Source organism: Sorex araneus, chromosome 3 (genome assembly GCF_027595985.1).
Source record: "Sorex araneus isolate mSorAra2 chromosome 3, mSorAra2.pri, whole genome shotgun sequence".
NCBI classification, from domain to species: domain Eukaryota; kingdom Metazoa; phylum Chordata; class Mammalia; order Eulipotyphla; family Soricidae; genus Sorex; species Sorex araneus.
The window spans coordinates 210158085-210174313 of record NC_073304.1 but is presented as its reverse complement, the minus strand read 5'-3'; positions in this window follow the sequence as shown (position 1 = coordinate 210174313).

Genomic DNA, 16229 nt, shown 5'->3' with positions numbered 1-16229 from the left:
ATTATGGGAAAGGTAATTATATTCCATTGAAGGTCACATTAGTTACATATTATAAACTGTTTTATCCAGCAGATATAATTCAGGATTATGGCACTTGCCTTGTTTGTGGCCAATACCAGTTTGGTCGTACCTGAGCACTGCTAAGAGCAGTCTCTGAGCAGAATCATGAGGCTGTGACACCTCTGGGTGTAGTTTAAACTTCCCCCACTCCACACCAACATATTTATTATCCATAAAAATTTAGAAAACCTTAGGATTTACAAATGTATGACTATCGTTTTAAAAAGTGTGGAGATACTCAAAACAGTTTTGTTACAAAATGATTAAGAAATGATTCTTCTTGCTTACCTTTGCTAATCAAGACCATCTAGAAAGTCACAGTAATTTCCCCCAAATGATTCTGACTCTAAGTAGAAATACAGATAAGCAGTACAAAAATAAAGAACCAAATTCATGAATATGTGAGAATTTAGTATTTGATAAACATGACCTCTTAAATCAGCAATGCAAAGAAAGCAATTTGATAATAAGTTGTATTAGTGCAGTGACAAAAATATATGCAGGAAAAACTTAGATGGACACCTAAAGCTTTTATTTTAAAAAATGAAGAACATAGTCAAATTAAAGGTACATAAAGCATCAAAGGTAGATGTTGAAATTATAATAAGATATTAAACATTAAGGTATTAACAAGCAATAATAAAAGGTATGTCAGCTCATTAATGAAAGAAGAAATACAAGCTAAACCAATGGGTTTTTTATTGATTATGTGACAAATATGTAGAAGTCTAATAATATAATGTGAACTGTTGGTAATGGCATGGAATAAATGACTGATCAAAATAAAAAATATAAATTTGTATAATACAAATTGTGGTATATAGAAAAATAGTAGAAGACTAATATCCAAGGCCAGGGAAAATAGGGGATAGGAAGATTTGTCAATGGTTGGAATCTAGTCAATGGTTGGAATCTATCAGAAGTGTGTGTGTGGGGGTGGAGGGTAGGTAAGACAGAGAAGGAACTAGTATGACAATAATAGTTGAAAATGATCATGCTTGACAAAAACTGAGTGTTAAAGTAGATAAAGGAATACACATGATGACTTTTTAGTATCTGCATTTCTGAATTGCAAACCACAATGCCCAAAGGGGGGCGGGGAGGGGAGATGGAAGAAGGGAGAGGAAAAAGGTGAGAGGAGAGGGGAGAGGGGGAAAGAGGGGATGAAAGAGAGGGGAGAGGGGAGAGGAGAGAGAGGGAAGAGAGGGGGAGAGAGGCGAGAGAGGAGAGAGAGAGAGAGAGAGAGGAGAGAGTACCATAGTGACAGGCTGAAGGGGGGTGATGGGAGGGAACCTGGGACACTGGTGCTGAGAAATGTACACTGGTGTGGGATGGGCATTAGAATACTGTATGACTAAAACCTAACCATGAACAGTTTTGTGAGGGTCTATCTCACAGTGATTCAATAAAAAAAAAAACTATTAAAAGTGTAAATTTGGTACTTTAGAGGTTTGCTTCTACCTGATCTATCTAGTCTAGAGAAATTTTAAGCATATATAAAATAACTATTTATGAATCTACTTTATAATTTTGCTTGCAATTAAAAATCTTCAGGGTAAATAATAGATTTTATATACAAACTAGATATTAAATATTGGGCTTATCATTTAATCTAAATGATAAGACTGAATTAGTATACTGTGCAATAAAAAAGTTGTCAGGTATGAGTGATTCTTCACTGAAAAGAATGAACCAATGCTAGATTGAGCTTTATGAAATAAACAAAGTAATATGCATAGTTGAATTCAGTTTTGCCCAAGACAAATCTATGCTCATGGAAAAGTTATAAATTTCCAGCATCTGGTTTTTGTATTGAATAAACAAACTTCATTTCTTTTCTTTTTCTTTTTTTTTGTTTTGGGGTCACATTGTGTGGTGCTCAGGGCATACTCCTCGTTCTGCACTCTGACTGGGCTCAGCGGACCATGTCAGATACAGGGGATGGAAACCAGATTGGCTGCATGGAAGGCATGACCTCTAACTGTGCTCCCTAGCCCAGCACAGCTCAGTTTTTTATCGGGCTTTATGTTACTATACATTGGAGGAGGCGAGAGAGAGGAGTATATGTGTTGCTGTTGTTATTTTAATTCACACTTCAATTTTTTTCCCATTAGAAACCTTATTTCAACACTGTATTTAATAAAGCTCTTATGTCATTTCAGGTATTTAATATCCACCACCAATTGCACCACTAGTGTGACCTTCCCTCCACCAAGTTTCCCAAGACACCCACCCATACCCACCCTAGTTTGCCCCCTTGGCAGGCACAAAACAATTCATATTGCTTTTTACAATATACATCTCATAAAGTGATTTTCCAGGAATTTGCTGAGCTAGCTAGGCTTCTGCTCTGTTGTTTTCACTAATTAAACTTAGTGGGCCTCTACACAACTACCTCATCTAATTTTCTGTGATCCTTCTGGGCTGTCAGTACTGTAAAATTTGGAGATGTCACTTGTCTGCCTCTCTCCAGCAGCTGTGTCATTAGGATGATTCAGCACCATGGCTTTTCAAGTCTACCAGGTTCTGAGGTTGTGGTGTCTCTCTGAGATGCAAATCAGCTGGGCTGTTAACAGGCAAACAGAAGAGGGTGTTAACAGGCTCTCCAACATGGCAGACACTCAGCCTGCCCCATCCAGAGAAGGCTCCAGTAAGCTGGGCCCAGAGATTGAGCCCACCAGGTTCAGTGGGGTGGAGGCTTCTGGGCTAATGTGTTTTTGTTGTCTGGTCGTACTAGGAATCAAAATCAGGACCTTGTGCGTGAAAGCATATACTCTGCCACTGACACATCCTTGGCTGTTTGGATAAAATAATTTTACTGATGCTGTCAAGAATGAAACCCAGGTCTTATGTATACAAGTGCAGGTACTCTGCTATTGAGTTCAACCCCTGACCCTTAAATGACACATATAAACTTGAGAAAGAGATGGAGTCCAGAATTAGGAGTCTGATACACTGTTGCACTGTCGTCCCCTTGTTCATAGATTTGCTCGAGTGGGCACCAGTAACATCTCCATTGTGAGACTTGCTGTTACGGGTTTTTGGCATATAGAATATGCCACGGGTAGCTTGTCAGGCTCTGCAGTGCCGGCGGTATACTCTTGATAGCTTGCCCGACTCTCTGAGGGGGATGGAGGAATTGAACCCGGGTCAGCTGCATGCAAGGCAAATGCCCTACCTGCTGCTATCACTCCAGTCCAGAATTAGGAATATATGTCAAAAATATTTAGGATTTTTGAGGGGGGTTACACCTTGCAGTTCTCAGGGCTTACTCCTTGTTCACTACTCGGGTATCACTCTTGCCAAGGATGCGTGGTATCAAACCTTGGTTGGCTGTGTGCAAACCAAACATCCTATATGCTGTACTACCTACCTATCACTCTCGCCCTTAAAATACTTAGTTTTGGGGACAGACAGGAAGTTCAGAGTTTAAGGAGCTTGTCTTGCAAGTGGCCAACCCCTATTTAATCCCCAACACTGCATATTGGTCCCCGAACCTTGCAAGGGTTAATCCCTGAGCATAGAGCCAGAGTAAACCTTCAGCAATGCTGGGTATGACCCAAAAATTCCCATTACCCAATTAATTTATGAAATTTTGCTTCTATAATTAGAATATATTTCTTTATGTAATCTTTATTAACAAACATTTCTTAAAAACCTACATGCTACAGTAGCACTCTTCTGTTTGTACAACTATCCATGAACAAAGTCCTCTTTGTTCTGTTCTACTCTCAAGGTACTTATATTCTAGCAACATGGTCTATACACTCAGTAATATTGGTTGATGAAAAAGCCTAAACACATCAGTAATGTCTCCATTTGTTCTAGCCCTGAGATTTTTAGAAGCCTCTTAAGCAATTACATTTCATCCTACATGACTCATTTTTATTTTGCATGCGGTATATAACTTGATCCAATTGTATTTATGCTTTATAAAGATTCAGATAGCAAAAGAAAGAAGTAGTTACAATTACTTTTTAATGATTTGATAAAATAAAATATCGATATAAAATTTGAGGCCAGAGTAAGAGCTCAAAGAGCAGATGCTTTGCATGCTGGAGGCCCAGGTACTACTCCTGACTCTGCGTGGGTCTGAAGCACAGCCAACAGTGACCCCTGAGCACATAGCGGGAACTGGTCCTTCCGCACTGCCAAGTATAACTCCCCCTGTCCTCCTTCTGCCAACACAAACAAAAATTCAGTGGAATTTGGCACAGATTTTGAATTTTCTTTTCTTTTTTCTTATTTATGTTTTTGTTTTTCTTTGATCCCAAAAACTGTTTCACAGAAAATTTTTTGGAAATGAGTTTTTAAAATTATTTTTTATGAAAAACATGATTTTCAAAGTTGTTCATTACACAGTTGTTTCAAGCATTTTTTGTTCCAACACTACCCGTATGACCTTCTCTTCACCAATATCCCATTTTCCCTCCCAATTCCAATCTGCTCCGTTAGGCACATAACAAAACTTTAAGAAATGACAAATAGATGACCACAGAGTAAAGCAGTAAGAGCGAATTTGTGATTACTACATCATTTTGACCTATGTAAATAAGAAAATTAAAATCATTTAATACAACATAACAAAATGACTATTCTTATTTGGATATATGTTTTCTAAAATATATTACATTAAATTTTATCAAATACTTGATCTTGTATGGTAATAATCATGTCTCAGCTTGTCATTAATAAAAATTTTTGAAGTAATTCTGTGTTAATATATTGCGGAGTTTACAGGAAATAGGTAAGGCTTATGTACATAAATTTTTTCTCTACTCTATATAAACACTGTGGTTTATGAAGTTGATCATGATAATTTGTTACAGGCATTCAACTTTTCAACAGCAGTCCCACCTCCATTACACCTTCCCTCCACCATAGTCTCCAATATTCCCAACCACCCCTGTAGCCTGCCTCCCTGGCAGACCCTCAATGATTTATTTATATTGCTGTTATCAATAATTTGCTAACAGAATGATCAAAAATGTATTTTTAGAAGAAAATTAGTGAAAATTGTTGTATTTCACCATGGATACATAAGTCTTTGTAAAAAGATTACTAAGACGTTGTTATAGGTTAAACCTTCAGTGTTTGTTTGGTTAATCGAGACTGGTTGCCGCTACATTGCATCCCAACCAATCTGGTGTGTCACCATTAGTTTATGAGTGTTGTAGAGTTTGAGATAATATGAGGCTGCATGCAGTAGATCATCCGGAATTTTTTAACAGGATGGTACAACTAGAGTGAAATTTTTAACTGGATGGCAGCTTTGCGGTTTGTCGTGACTGTCAGAGTTTCAGGACAAAACTCAAAACTCATTTGAATTTTTCAGCAGATTAGCTTCTGTGGAAATCACTTCTTTCTTTTTCTTTCTTCTTCTTCTTCTTCTTCTTCTTCTTCTTCTTCTTCTTCTTCTTCTTCTTCTTCTTCTTCTTCTTCTTCTTCTTCTTCTTCTTCTTCTTCTTCTTCTTCTTCTTCTTCTTCTTCTTCTTCTTCTTCTTCTTCTTCTTCTTCTTCTTCTTCTTCTTCTTCGTCTTCTTCTTCTTCTTCTTCTTCTTCTTCTTCTTCTTCTTCTTCTTCTTCTTCTTCTTCTCCTTCTCCTTCTTCTTCTTCTTCTTCTTCTTCTCCTTCTTTCTTCTTCATTATTGTTATTATTATTATTATTTGCTTTTTGGGTTATACCCAGCAATACTCAGGATTATTCCTGGCTCTGCACTCAGGAATTACTCCCAGCAGTACTTGGGGACCATATGGGATGCTGGGAATCAAACCTGGCTTGGCTACATGCAATGCAATGCCATACCTACTGTGCTATCGCTCCAGCCCAAGGAAATGTCTTTTAAATCTTCAGTTTCAGTATAAGAATGAATCTTCCCCTTTTGCTTCAGTTGGATCTCTAGATGTTATTCAGTGTGTCAAGAACCATGTGAAAGCTGGGGATCCAAAAAGAAGGAGGCCCAACTCCTCTCTCCAAAGATCTCAACAAAGGAGAATTAGAATGTAGACTACAGAAGTTGTAGTTGCAGGTTTGCAAGTGTCATGATAAATAACAAAGACATACTAAACAATGGTAAGCACTCAAGAGACAGGAGAACTGATCCCACCTGAGCATACAAAATATACAGTTGTTTAGCAGACAGACAGAAGAAATGGGAGCATTCAAGAAAGCACAGAATTGAAGAAACTTGCTGGTGCCAGCAAATGTTACTGGTTCATTACAATGTAAATTGTGAGGATTGAACTGAAAATAAAGAAACAGGAATAAATGGACCAGATAATAGAGATTCTTATTAACATGTTAAGATGATTTAATTTTATAATTCTAGGCCAGAAGCATTAAAAAAATAATTCTAAGTAATCATTTTAAATTGGGAGAATTCACACAAATTTTTGGCTTCTCTTGAAATATGAGACCATCTGGCTCCACTGGGCCCACATTTCTGTTCTATGACAATTGGCTAGAGCTTAGTAATTGCCCGCCTTAGGGAAGACCAGGGCTTTCCAGGTGACTAAAGTTGGACGACTGCTCTTTTCATTAAATTCTTCACCTGGTTGATCTCTGCAGGCATTTGATACCTTGCTTTATTAAAAAGGAAATGTTTAAACAAGTGAGTTCCATGATTAAATGTACATTTTAGAGAGATTACTGGAGTTAATGCAGTAAACACCCTGAAATTGGTCAGAAGGATAGATATTTTGCTATTAAAGCAATGATGCTGAAAGCCTTTAAGGAATCAATAACAATGTGGTGGAGATAAATGGGCTGAGAGAGAGAGAGTGAGAGAGAGAGAGAGTACTAGGGATAAGGCATTTGGCTTGTACCCTTGTATTGAGTTGACTCTTGTTTGATCTTCATCACCACATATGGTTCCCCACCAGGAGTAATCCCTGAGCATGGAACTGGAGAAAGCCTTGAGAACCACTGGATCTTTCCCAATAAAAATATAAGGAAAATAAATAAACAATAGGATTGCTAAGATTTGGGAAATAACCAGATAAAGAGAATGAAGAGGCAACACGCTGCCTAAGCCCAAGCGCTGCTTGTGCTCACATGTTCCTGCTGAGCACACGTAGTGCCCAAGCCACATGTGTTGCCTGCATCTCCTCTCTTGGGATGTGTACTTTCATATCTAATTATGCGATGTGTACTGAGGCTTCTTCTCCACTCAGAAGAATCCAACATTCTTTTTTGAGCATGTTTTTGCTTTCTCTCTCCCTCCCTTTCAACCCAAAACATCTGAATAAAACCTGCTTAGCTGAGAGAGAGAGAGAGAAGAGAGAGAGAATGAGAATAAGGAGGTTATTAGCGTACAAGTATGCATTACTTACATGGTTTCTGGTGTCCAATAGTAAAAAACAAATAGAAATCAGGACTAAAAGGGGAGAGGAATATTTGGGCAAGTTTAGATGTGTTGAACTTGAAGTGTTAATCAAATTTCTAGAAATAATTCCCAGTGGGTACATGAATCTAGAATTTTAAAATCTTTGCAAATGACTTTGTCTAGAAAAATTGAAGTCTTAGTAATCAATTTATGGGTGGTATGACTAAACTAGTGCTGGGAATAAAATGTGTTTTTCTGCTGGTTGTTAATTCTAACTAAAGGAACCTATCTCCTCCCAAGAGAAATTAAACAGTTGAAATAGGATGTTACTTAAGAAGAGAAATCTTCAGAGATACTACAAATAGAAGTATCATGGAGATAAAGAGGCCAATCAAGAAGACCATGCTCCTTGTGAAGGCCCAATAAAGGAGACCAAGTACACTTTGACTACCTATAGCTGGTGGTTATATCTTTATAGTAGGTGATATCTTTAGCCTACTTCTCCCTCTGGGAGAAACTGGCAATCTTCTGAGAGTTTCCTGCCCACAGGGGACAGCCTTGCAAGCTCCCCATGGTGTATTCATATGCAAAATCCAGTAACAAGCTGGATCTCATTCCCCTGACCCTGAAGAGCCCCCAGAGCAACATCGTTAGGAGGGCTGAGTCGAGATAGACTTCTAAAATCTCAGGGAAAGGACGAAATGAGATGTTACTGAGCCCACCCGAGAAATCAGTGATTAATGGGATTTCGTGATTTGTGATTCATGATAGCTGGTGGTTATGATTTGGAGCACTCCTGTCACTGTGCTCCAGGATCACTCCTGGAAGGATTGGGGTACCATATGGGAGTCAAATCTCCTGTCCCCGTGCCAGGCTGTCTTCACCAGGGTCCCCTTGGAGGGGGGTAGGTTTAGTCTCCCTCCCAGCCTGAAGCAGAGCCCCAGCAGCTGAAAACCTCCAGAATCCAGCCATAGCCATGCTCAAGGCCACCCTCCACACACTCAGACGAGCCTCACCCACGAAGGAACTGACAGAGGAACCCAGGTATGTGGGACCTGTGGCTGGGAACTCCAAGCAGGCTCGGATAGGGACTGGGCCTCCTCCACCCAGATCCTCAGTTTTCCAGTAGCTTGGCAGTCACACCCACAAACTGTCCCTCCACCCTGCCTGGTGCCTTATGATCTCATCAATGGCCAAGATCCAGAGATTATAAAACAAAATTCCCAGAAGACAGTGATGCAGAATCTTGCACAGCAGAGCCTGGCAAGCTACTTGTGGCATATACAATATGCCAAAAACAGTAACAATAATGGGCCTCATTCCCCTGACCCTGAACACTAACAGGAACAAATGAGACATCACTGGATCCCACTCAAGCAAATCAATGAGCAATGGGATAATAGCGATACAGTGATAGTGATAGCTGGTGTATAATTTTTCTTTGAGGGATTAATGATGTTACAATATTCTCTTCCCAATTTTAAATAACACACAAATATCATTAAGTCCATGTTTTTTTTTTTTTTAACAAATAGATCTTATTTGGAGGATTTTCAAGGTGTGGAGGGGGAGAGAGTGAGAGAGAGATAGTAATGCACTCAAGAGAGAACACTGGCTTCTCCAAGGGTGAAGAGAGCCCCTACACACATCCTAGCACTAGACATGAAAGCATGAAAGTACACATCTCAAGAGGGGAGATGCAGGCGACACAAGTGCTCAGGAATCACATGTGCTTGGCCACGTGGGTGCAAGCAGCACATGGGATCGGGCAGCATATGCACCATGACTTTGATTTTAAACTCTTGTTTTTTTTATATTTATATTTATAAGTTCCATGTTCCACCTAAACCAAATAATTACACCATACCACCTGGAAGTTGGTTATTAGGAAGTTTTATTAACATCAGAATATTTAAAAATTTTGGTCAATGTTCACTTAGTTGTGGTGTTTTCTCTGATCAGATATATCATAATATGCCAATCTTTTAAAATATTCTGAATTTCAAAACTATATTAAATATTCATCATTACATAGGATAAACTACTGAAGGCAGGAGTAACAGAATTTTAGAATTTATAGCAGACCTAGGGTATATATTTATTGTCTTTAAGGAAGTGGGTATATAATTTGAATGCCTTTATGCCCACTGTTGAAAGAAAGTTTTGTGTCCTCATAATCTCAACTAAGAATTTAACTATGGTCCACCCTGCTTATCTAAAATAAGAGGTCTATGTAAGTATTACTGTTAGCTAATATAAGACTTTTTCTTGGGGGCTGGAAGGATAGCACAGCGGGTAGGGCGTTTGCCTTGCACGCAGACGACCCAGGTTCGATTCCCAGCATCCCACATGGTCCTCTGAGCACCGCCAGGGGTAATTCCTGAGTGCAGAGCCAGGATTAATCCCTGTGCATCGCCGGGAGTGACCAAAAAAAAAAAAACAAAAAAAAATAAGACTTTTTCTTATTGACATTTATCAAATGTTATTATAATTCAAGAAAGATCATATTAAAGAACAAGAAAAATAAAGTATATTATTATTCCATCCTGTTCCTTAGAAAGTCACTTATGGGATCCCTCACTATGCTGTGCTTGCTAAATTAGGTAAGAAAGACTAAAGGAATAAGACTGCTCACAGTTTGAGAGATTACCTGAAAAATCAAAATAAGTAGACAAGTCAATCAATTCCATCATTATTTATAGCAGATAGAATAAAGAAGCTTCAAGTTTAGTGGTTTAAATGATTAGCATTTATATAGTTTTAATTCTGTGATTTGTCTTTTTTTATTTGTTTGTTTATTCATCTATTTATTTATTTTGCTTTTTGGGTCACACTTGGTGATGCACACAGGCTACTTTTGACTCTGCACTCAGGAATTACTCCTGGCGGTACTCAGGGAACCATATGGGATACTGGGGATTGAACCCCGGTTGGCCACGTGCAAGGCAAAAGCCCCACCCTCTCTGCTATTGCTCCAGCCCTGATTTGTCTTTTATGATCTCAGCTGAACATCCTCAGGAGCTTGCAGACAACTGACAGTTCATTTCCAGGCTGGTTGGTCTCAAGAGCCCTCTGTTTGGATGACTTGTTTCTTCTACATTGGTATACAACATCCCATAATATCAGGCCTAGCTAGGCTTGGATGTGAACATTGTTTTTCTGTTACTGTTACTTTAAGTTCGGTCTATGAAACTAACTTTGTTACTGTTTCCGTTGACTAAGTTAATTTGCATATTCTGTCTATGTGGCTGGATATCATTGGTTAAAACATCAAGCTAGTTAATAAAAAGGGGCTGTCCCACGCCAGCCAAGGAGGGGAAAAGTCTTCCTTTCTCGTTTTTTTTTCCCTTTTCAGGGAAAAATGGCGTGGCGTCCATCATTTTATAAGGACCATTAAGGAGGTAAGAACTTGGTGGCGTGGGAAGGAGAAAAAAAAAAGGAAAGAGGTATGAACTTGTAACAGCACCGAGATGCGACCCGGGTGGCCACACATTTGTGCGGCCACTCTGCTGCTGATCGACCATGATCCGGAGGCCAACTAGACTACTTTTGGTACCAGCAGCTGCTTGCAGCAATATCTCTAGACTGTGAACTAAGCCATAGCCCCATGCTGCCCCAGGAAGGGAAATGATGCAATTTCTAACATAAATCTCCCTCGACTTAGTTACTAAAATACTAAAATCCAGAACTCCCAAACCGCACAGCCTCAATAGCCGTCACGCGACTTCATATCTCTTCTTCTCAGCAGTGGAAAACTAATTATCAAATGCTTCCTTGTCAGCAGGGCTGTTTTGGGGAGGGAAACTCCAACAACAATAGTGAGTTTTGTGTTGAAATATGGAATGTAATCAAAGTAAAGAGAAAGTGAAGTGAAATTTATCAGCTATGCAGAAGGGGTGGGGGATTGGGGAGTTGGGGGGGGTGAGAGGTATGTTGGGGTTTTTGGTGGTCGAATATGTGCATCGGTGAATGGACAGGTGTTCGAGCATTATATAACTGAGACATAAGCCTGAAAGCTTTGTAACTCTCCACATGGTGATTCAATAAAAGAAATAAATTAAAAAAGGAGAGGAGGGGAGGCTAAACAGGCTGCTGTCCGGCAGGCCATAGCAACAAAAAACTCTGGAGACAGTTATGTGATCCTCCCAGAAAACGTGTATTTCTTTTGCATGCATATCTTAAATGCCTCAGACTGTCTAACCAAACCTTACTGCAACATATTTTGCAATATTCTACACCTTGTCTCTTACATACAATAATATGTAATTTCATATAAGTTCATATGTCCAACTCAAAGGTTCAAGTGAAATTTGGATAAAGAGGAAACAAGTCATCTTGAGATGTAAGGCTTATAACTGACACACTATGAATTCCACCATATTCTTTTGTTGGGCATAAGGAAGTCATACCCTGTGATGCTCAGGGGTTCCTACTGGCTCTGCACTCAGGAATTACTCCTGGCACTGCCCAACATATAGAATGCTGGGGATTAAACCTACATCAGCTGTGTACAAGTGAAATGCCCTATCCTCTGTACTATCACTCTAGCCCCAAATTCCACCACATTCTATAGGTCAAGTGCATTGGCAGAAATGTAATAGAAAGATTAACTTTTGAAACATATATTAAAGTCCTAAAATTATGAACAGCTTTTATATTAATGCATTTTATGTGCTATTATTTGGCTTTTAAAGGCATGCGGCTTAGACAGGTACCTAACTATAAAATGTTGACTCCAGAATTTTTCAGTGCTTCTCAGTTGGTTTGGGTGGTGTTGCTTTCTCCTTCCATGGCAAAATTGGATATGTATGGAGACAATTTTGTTTGCTACATTGAAGCAGTGTAATTACTCCTGGAATCTAGTGACATAAGCTAGGAAAGGTACTAACATTCTACAACTCTCAGGACACGCCTTACGACAAAGAACAAAGCTGCCGAATGCCAATAGTTCCACTGTTTTTAAAAAAACAAACCAAAACAAAAAACTTTCTTGACCTTATCTCACTGAAAAAGAATATTTTCAGTGTAGAGAGTGCAATTTTTTTATTATAATTTAGCATGTGATAAAAGGCACACTTACATTTACATTGATACTTTACATGTAAGACTGAACTCAATGGGCTGGCTCACATTCTGGGGAAAGGGCAAATCAGAGAAGGGATCACCAACTATAATGTAGTCGAAGTCCATTCGGGGAAAGGGTGTTGCGGGCTGAATGAGGGCTAGAGACTGAGCACAGTGGCCACTCAACACCTTTATTGCAAACCACAACAGCTAATTAGAGAGAGAGAGAGAACAGAAGGGAATGCCCTGCCACAGTGGCAGGGTGGGGTGGGGGGAGATGGGATTGGGAAGGGTGGGAGGGATGCTGGGTTTACTGGTGGTGGAGTATGGGCACTGGTGAAGGGATGGGTTCCGGAACTTTGTATGAAGGAAGCATGAGCACAAAAGTATATAAATCTGTAACTGTACCCTCACGGTGATTCACTAATTAAAAATAAATTAATTTTAAAAAAAGACTGAACTCAATGAAATTTCTACTGAATAGTTTAAATGAGGTAATAAAAATTCAAATCCATAAATTTTGTTCTTTAGAATGTTTCTGGAAACACAGAGGCATTCACTTAAGCAAATGGGAAAATTAGGTAATAGAATAGATCACTGTATCACTGTCATCCCATTGCTCATTAATTTGCTCTAGCGGGCACCAGTAACGTCTTCATTGTGAGACTTGTTACTATTTTTGGCATATAGAATATGCCATGGGCAGCTTGCCAGGCTCTGCTGTGCGAAAATAGAGTGGATATGTCAGCAAAAACCAATAGCTGAAAAGGAACAAAGGACTGAAGAATCCTACAAAAGCATAATGCCATTTGAGATCCAGTTAGGAAACAAAACAAAACTTCATTGTTCAATAATATCTTACATATTATTATAGCACAGTAAAGTAGAAGTTGTCTGTCGACGATCAAGAATCAGGGACACTGTCTCGTTTTTTAAGACATCAAAAATCAGATGGGCCGGACATGTAATGGCATTCAGAGATGACCGCTGTACTAGAACTGTTACTTACTGGATTCCACGAGACGTCAAAAGACCACGTGGCCGCCCACCAACGAGATGGTCAGACTTCTTCGTCAAAACTCTGAATGAACTATTTGAGGCTCTTCCTGTTTCTGGAGTGAGCAGATATCATTGGGCTACACTAGCAAGTGACAGGAACAAATGGGAGACGTTACTGGCGCCCGCTCGAACAAATCTAAGATCAGCGTATATTTATATACACATGATGCATAAATGGTCAAGGATACTTCTTTATTATATTAACTGTAGCATATCTACAGATTAACTGAATAAGATTTGATAAAACACAGCTAATATTCTAATAGTTTGATATATGATTAAATATAGTTAAGAGTTACGATGATGAAAAAGATAGGGGAGTTATCCTGGCTTCAACTTCTACTTATAGATGATAATTCTTAACTTCAATCCTTAAGTATTTGGTACTTGCTTTACACTGACTTGTAAGTAGTATGTAAAAGAGTAAACATGAATATTCATTATTCATTTGGGGAAAATTAAATAAAGAAGTTCAGTATTCTTTATTATTGATTAATGTTAATATTACTCAATTCATACTCAACAATATTCAAATTGATGAAATCTGTTCCTAAAGGTTCTTTCAATTGTCTTAAAATAAATTCAGGTTTATTCCAATTCTCTGAGTGATCATTTTAAAATATTTTAAGAAAAACTCATAAGGATAATGCATTAGATTTATTAATTACTCAAAATGCAGATTGAATATGTTGGAGATAAGTATCACTGTATCACTGTCACTGTCATCCTGTTGCTCATCGATTTTCTTGAGCGGGTACCAGTAATGTCTCCATTGTCAGACTTGTTGTTATTGTTTTTGGCATATCCAATATGCCATGGATAGCTTGCTAAGCTCTGCTGTGCAGGTGGGATACTCTTGGTATCTTGCCAGGCTCTCCAAGAGGGATGGAGGAGTCGGAGTAAGCCCTGAGAATTGCTTGGTATGACCCAAACACTAAAACTGAAAGCAAGAATATACTACCCTATTTATATTAAAGTTTCCATCTTTATACTAGTTATTATCTTCAACTTTACAATTAGAAAAATTGCCTAAATGAATTCATCCTCATATAGTTTGATTTTCAATATAAGACCAAGATGTTGATGTCTTTGTAACTTGAAACTGGAGAAGTAGTGACTCTTAAAATGCAAGTGCTTCCTAGAGAAAGAAAAGATACCAATTTATTTTTTACACAGTTTGTAAAATAGGTCATAGAAGCAATAAGAATGAAACACCCCAGGACTTTCACAGAAACCCTAAATTTATACACAAGTGCGTAGACCTATATGAACATTAATGGTACCAGGTTTCCACAGACCAAGGCTTCTGGAGATTCTCCATAATCAAGAGATTCCCTGTGCTATTGTCTGCCAACAACTCAAGCTTAGCACATCAGCTAATGAAGTCATTCATTAGTTAGCAGGTGACTGAGCTAATTGATTTGGGAAGCAGTGTGGTCTAGTCAGAGAAGATCAAGCCTTGAAATCAGACAGCATTTCAACTGAAATCAGTCTAAATACTCAGCTGACTATAGCTGTTTACATATTTGAAATTCATTTTCAATTGTTTTCTATATACCCCTGTAACCCCGTCATCCCATTGTTCATTGATTTGCTCGAGCAGACACCAGTAACGTCTCCATTGTGAGACTTCTTCTTACTGTTTTTGCCATATTGAATATGCCACGATGCCACGGGTAGCTTGCCAGGCTCTGCCGTGTGGACAGGATACTCTCGGTAGTTTGCCTGGCTCTTTGAGAGGGATGGAGGAATGGAACCCGGGTTGGCCGTGTGCAAGGCAAATGCTCTACATATACATTTATACATATATATATTACCAATCATATACATATACAATGAAATTTTGCTGTCTAATCATTTTCTTCAACAAGATATCTGTTCTTGGTTTTGGTTTTTTTTTTTTTTTTTTTGCTTTTTGGGTCACACCCGGCAATGCACAGGGGTACTACTCCTGGCTCTGTACTCAGGAATTACTCCTGGCGGTGCTCAGGGGACCATCTGGGATGCTGGGAATCGAACTTGGGTTGGCTGTGTGCAAGGCAAATGCCCTACCCCCTGTGCTATCGCTCCAACCCCAAAGATATCTATTCTTGGACATTTGGGTTGTTTCCAGATTTTGGCTTTTGTGAACATTGCTGCAATGAACATAGGAATACAAATATCATTTTGAATATAGTTTTTGGGCCCTTGAGGTAGATGCCAAGAGGTGGAATTATATGTCATATGGAAGTTTAATTTTTAGTTTTTTGGGAAGTAGACACTTCTGAAAATTTTTTTTCCAAATGTTGATATTCCCACCACCTATAAGTCTTAAACAATTGGTTTCTCTTTTATGTGACTTTATCCGTTTTAAGTGACTTTTCTTAGTATCAAATAATTTTGCTTAGAAAGTGCATAGGTCTTCTATCCAGAAACATTAGAAATCATTTCAAAATATGCAGTTTTTAAAAATTAATTTATTGGCTTGTCATTGATTTACAATTTTGTAGAATTTTAGGAGTTTAGCTTTATCTATATGTGCATAGTTGTCACCATTTCCACAATAAAATATAGATTGTGGGATATAAAGAAACATGAATAAGGAAATGCACTAGCCAAAATCATCATAATTAAAGAGTTTGCCTGAAGAACTGAGCTTTCCTGGGAAATCTGGAAAGAATGGATGGAAGGGGTACCTAGAACATTGCAGAGAGAAGCAGACACTTTGGCTATGCTGAATTG